The sequence below is a fragment of the Staurois parvus genome, unplaced genomic scaffold (assembly GCF_062004578.1).
Source record: "Staurois parvus isolate SC_StPar_1 unplaced genomic scaffold, SC_StPar_1.0 ptg001132l, whole genome shotgun sequence".
In the NCBI taxonomy this organism is placed as follows: Eukaryota; Metazoa; Chordata; class Amphibia; order Anura; family Ranidae; genus Staurois; species Staurois parvus.
Window position 1 is genome coordinate 1,440,452 of NW_028318928.1, and position 6,000 is coordinate 1,446,451.

The window sequence follows — 6,000 nt, forward strand, 5'->3', positions numbered from 1 at the left end:
AGGCCCAAAGCCACACCAAACACCTGACCACCAGGCCAACCGCACCACTCGGCCCCACCTCACAACCCTACCACCTGGGTAGTCTGAGGGCAGGGTGAGTGCACCGGCAGTCCCCCCGACCCTGCCGTGAAGCAACACCTAGGCCGAGGCCTTCCTCAGCACCAAAGCACCTGGCCTGGCAGGGCCTACTGCGGCCTACCATGACACTCCTCCCCGGACAACCCAAAGGGAGCCTGCACCTGGCCTAAAGGAGCTCCACCCGCACACTTGTAAGAATGACCTGAAGCGAGCGCTTCTCACACCACTGAGCCCAGCGGATGATCTCGGCCTGGCGAGGCCCACCACTGCCTCCCACAATGCAACCCTGCCCGGACCGCTTAGCTCAACAGACGACCTCGCCCTGGTGAAGCCTACCATCGCCCACCACAGCGCAAGCCTGCCCGGACCTGAAACCCATCTGATGACCCCCGGGAATACAGTGCGGGAGAAGGCCCAACTGCTGGTTCTGGGATCCCCCAGCCCTACCACGTCCATCCCCCACATCCGATGCCCACCTCTTACAACCCTCTCTGCACCCCATCTCCACCACCTGGAAAACACCTCCGCTACTGATTGCCACCCTTCATCTCTGCCAACCAAACCTCACCCCTCAAACCGAGACTTTCACAAACTGATACTCACAGCCTGATCACCCCTGGCTACAACCTATCGACCTCTACCCAGCCTGTTCCTAGGCACGAGAACTCTAGCTACCGGAAGACACAGCGACAAGATACGCCACTGCCCGCTAGACTATCTGCAACCAAGCCTCCCACCACGCCTGTCCGCCACTCCCTGTACCTCCCTAAAATGCCTCCTCCACTCCTTCTCCTCATATTCCTCTCCTCCATTCCCAAAATCTCTTCTCTATATCCCTCTGCTCCTCCCAAACAACTGTACATTGTGCCCTCACTGCTTCCTTCGCCCCTCTACGACACCCACCACCTCCTCCTAATACTCCACTCTCCCACTGACCCGAACACCTCCACTAGTAGACCTACACGCTCCTGCACATCCCGCTCCCATGCCACCTTTCTCACTCTTCTTTTCCTCCTAACCGTGGGGGACATCTCCCTGAACTCTGGCCTTCCACCACCTCGCTCACCCACAAGGCACCCTCCCACTTCCACATCCTGCCGCAACCCCCTCAACCTAGTACCTGTCCCTCTGCTCCCCAAAACCACCCCCCGTTTTCGTGTGCACTCCTGAACGCCCGATCGGTGTGCAACAAGCTCACCGCCATCCATGACCTCTTTGTTTCCCACTCCCTCAACCTCCTAGCGATCAGAGAAACCTGGATCCAAGCCACTGACTCTACCTCCCCTGCAGCACTCTCCTATGGAGGTCTCATCTGGACCCACTCACCCAGACCCAACAATCGAAAAGGTGGTGGGGTTGGTCTGCTCCTGTCCCCACTGAGCACCTTCCGAGTCCTCCCAAACCCCCCCTCTCTATCCTTCTCCTCCTTCGAGGCCCACTGCATCCGACTATTCTCCCCAACCCCCCTGAGGATTGCTGTAATCTACCAGCCTCCTGGACCCGTATCCCGCTTCCTCGATGACTTTTCCGCCTGGCTACCCTACTTCCTCTCTTCCGAGCTACCCACCATCATCCTTAGAGACTTCAACATCCCGATCAACAACCCGGCAACATCTCAACTCCTTAACCTCCTCTTTTGCACTCACACAGTGCATACAATCCACCACCCACTCCGATGGGAACATCCTGGACTATGTCTTCTCCCATCTCTGCGCTCCCCACAACCTCACAAACACCCCCTTCCCTCTCTCTGACCACAACCTTATTACCTTCTCTGTCTCCTCATCCTTAAACGCCTACCCCTCCAAATGCCAAACTACTACCAGCCGAAACCTCCGCAACCTGAACCCTGCCCCCCTCCACTCTGCAGCTGATCAACTTTATGACAGCATCCTTCCCCTGTCCTGCCCCGACCTGGCTATGACTGCCTACAACAACTCGCTGTCAACCGCTCTTGACTCGCTAGCGCCTTTAACCACACGAAACAGCAGACCCCGACTGCACCAGCCCTGGCAGACTGATCACAACAAAACTCTTAAATGACGCAGTCGTGCCCTGGAGCGACTATGGCGCAAAACCAAATCCCAACAAGCCTTCACCCGCTACAAATCTGCCTTCCACACCTACACCTCCTCCCTCCATGCTGCCAAACAAGCCTACTTCCTGACCCTCATCAAGGCCCTCTCCTCCAATCCTCGCCGACTCTTCTCCACCTTCAACTCTCTACTCTCGCCACCCCCACCTCCACCCAGCACCTCACTCACTGCCCTTGAGATTGCCAATCACTTCAAAAACAAGACTGACACAATTCGCAAGGACATTGCTGCAACTCACACGCCCTCTCAACCCGTCCCCTCTCACACAGCTACCCCCTCATCTTCCCTCCCCCTCGACATAACCCGCAGGGACTTCGTCGCTGCTCAAACTCCCTCCAACCCCGTTCCCCCTCACTCAGCTACCCCCTCATCACCCCTCTCTCACGGCCCCACCACTACTCTGACCTCCTCTTCCACCCCACCCTACATTCCTCATACTGAAGCTCCCCCAACACTCCGCACCTTTGACCTTACTACCATCGAGGAAGTCTCCAAGATCCTCTCTGATTCCCGCCTCACCACCTGCCCCCTCGACCCTATCCCCTCACAACTCCTACGACCCCCCTCCCCCTCCATCCTACGCTCCCTCACCCACATCTTCAATCTCTCCCTCTCCTCAGGCACTTTCCCCTCCCCTCTAAAACATGCACACATCACCCCCATACTTAAAAAGCCCTCCCTGGACCCCAATGACCCGAACAACCTCAGACCCATCTCCCTGCTCCCATTTACATCTAAACTCCTCGAGCGCCTAGTCTACACCCGCCTATGCTCTTACATCAACGACAACAACCTCCTCGATCCCCTACAGTCCGACTTACTCAAACTCTCCAACGACCTGCTAACTGCCAAAGCTAATGGCCACTATTCAGTGCTCCTACTCCTTGACCTCTCTGCGGCCTTCGACACAGTCGACCACCCCCTCCTCCTCAAAAAACTACACTCCCTCGGCCTCAGAGATTCTGCTCTCTCCTGGCTCTCATCCTACCTGTCACAACGCTCTTTCAGCGTTACCTATAATGCTACCACCTCCCTCTCACTCCCCCTCTCTGTTGGGGTCCCTCAAGGCTCTGTCCTCGGGCCCCTTCTCTTCTTCATCTACACCTCCTCCCTTGGCCAACTCATACACTCTCACGGCTTCAACTACCACCTCTATGCCGACGACACACAAATCTATCTCTCAACCCCCGACCTCACCCCCTCGGTCTCTGCCCGAATCACACACCTGCTGAGCGACATATCAGACTGGATGTCGCTCCACTTCCTTAAACTGAACCTCTCCAAAACCGAGTTTCTTGTCCTCCCGCCAGCCCGGACCCCACCCCCCATTGACTTCTCTATCACATCGAACAATGCTACCATCAAACCCGCCCCGCAGGCTAGAGTACTTGGTGTCATTCTGGACTCCAACCTATCCTTCCAGCCCCAAGTCCAATCTTTAACAAACTCGTGCAGACTCCACCTCCGCAACATCGCCAAAATCTGCACGTTCCTAACTCCAGAAACCACTAAACAGCTCTTCCACTCCCTCATCATATCACGACTCGACTACTGCAACTCTCTCCTCACTGGCCTGCCTCGCCGCTGGCTGTCCCCGCTTCAGTCGATCCTGAATACGGCTTCCAGACTCATTCACCTTTCCAACCGCTCCGTCTCCGCCACCCCCCTCTGCCAATCCTTCCACTGGCTTCCGATTGCACAACGGATCAAATTCAAAATCCTAACGCTGACGTACAAAGCTGTCCACCATACTGCCCCGAACTACATCACTGACCTAATATCTAAGTACCGCCCAGAACGCACACTCCGCTCCTCACAAGACCTCCTTCTCTCTAGTTCACTGGTCTCCTCCTCCCATGCCCGCCTCCAGGACTTCTCCAGGGTGTCACCCATCCTCTGGAACTCCCTGCCCCAACCCATCAGATTATCACCTACTCTCCTCTCCTTTAGGCGCACCCTGAAAACCCATCTCTTCAGGGAAGCCTACCCCACCCCCTGCTAACTTGCCGACCTCCTCCACTCTTCCTACCACTCCATCCCCCACAGCTATCTCCTCCTGTGCCACCACCCCCTCCCTCCTAGATTGTAAGCTCGAAAGAGCAGGGCCCTCAATCCCCTCATGTTTTGCATTGTATTGGTATTGTTCTGTCACATGTTCTGTCCCCCTCTGTAATGTACAGCGCTGAGCGAACTATTGGCGCTTTATAAATACTGTATAATAATAATAATAATAATATAATAACACTCCACTCCTTCGACCTTACTACCACCGAAGAGGTCAATAAGGTCTTCTCTGAAGCCCGCCTCACCACCTACCCCCTCGACCCTGTCCCCTCACAACTCCTACGACCTCCCTCCCTCCTCCATCCTACACTCCCTCACCGATATCTTTAATCTCTCCCTCTCTTCTGGCGCATTCTCCTCCCCTCTGAAGCAAGTGCACATCACTCCCATACTCAAAAAGCCCTCCCTGGACCCCACTGACACGAACAACCTTAGACCCATCTACCTGCTGCCATTTACATCCAAACTCCTTGAGCGCTTAGTTTACAACCGCCTAAGCTCCCACCTCAACGACAACAACCTCCTCGACCCCCTACAGTCCAGCTTCCGTCCCTTACACTCCACCGAAACTGCCTTACTTAAACTCACCAATGACCTGCTAACCGCCAAAGCTAATGGCCACTATTCAGTGCTTCTACCCCTCGACCTCTCCGCGGCTTTCGACACAGTCGACCACCCCCTCCTCCTCAACAAACTACACTCCCTCCGCCTCAGAGACTCTGCTCTCTCCTGGCTCTCGTCCTACCTATCACAACGCTCCTTCAGCGTTACCTATAACACTGCCACCTCCCCCTCACTCCCCCTCTCTGTCGGGGTCCCTCAAGGCTCTGTCCTCGGGCCTCTTCTCTTCTCCATCTACACCTCCTCCCTTGGCCAACTGATACACTCTCACGGCTTCAACTACCACCTCTATGCCGACGACACGCAAATCTATCTCTCGACCCCTCGCCTCACCCCTTCAGTCTCTGCCCGAATCACTAGCCTGCTGAACATCATATCAGATTGGATGTTGCTCCACTTCCTTAAACTGAACCTCTCCAAAACCGAGCTCCTAGTTTTCCCCCCAGCCCGCGCACCCCCACCCCACTGACTTCTCCATCACGTCCATCAATGCCACCATCAGGTCCACCCTGCAAGCCAGAGTACTTGGTGTCACTCTATCCTTCCTGCCCCAAGTCCAATTGCTAACAAACTCATGCAGACTCCACCTCCGCAACATCACCAAAATACGCCCATTCCTAACCCCATAAACCACTAAACAACTCATCCACTCCCTCATCATATCACGACTCGATTACTGCAACTCCCTCCTCACTGGCCTCCCTCACCACAGGCCATCCCCACTTCAGTCGATCCTGAATACGGCAGCCAGACTCATCCACCTTACCAACCGCTCCGTTTCCGCCACCCCCCTCTGCCAATCCCTCCACTGGCTTCCGATTGCCCAACGGATCAAATTCAAAATGCTTACACTGACATACAAAGCTGTCAATAATACCGCCCCAAACTACATCATCGACCTAATATCCAAATACCACCCAAAAGACACTCTCCACTCCTCACAAGACCTCCTTCTCTCTGGTTCCCTGGTCTCCTCCTCCCATGCCCGCCTCCAGGACTTCTCCAGGGCATCACCCATCCTCTGGAACTCCCCATTCTAATCCATCAGACTATCACCTACTCTCCACTCCTTTAGGCGCACCCTGAAATCCCACCTCTTCAGGGAAGCCTACCCTGCCCCCTGCTAATTGCTGATCTCCTT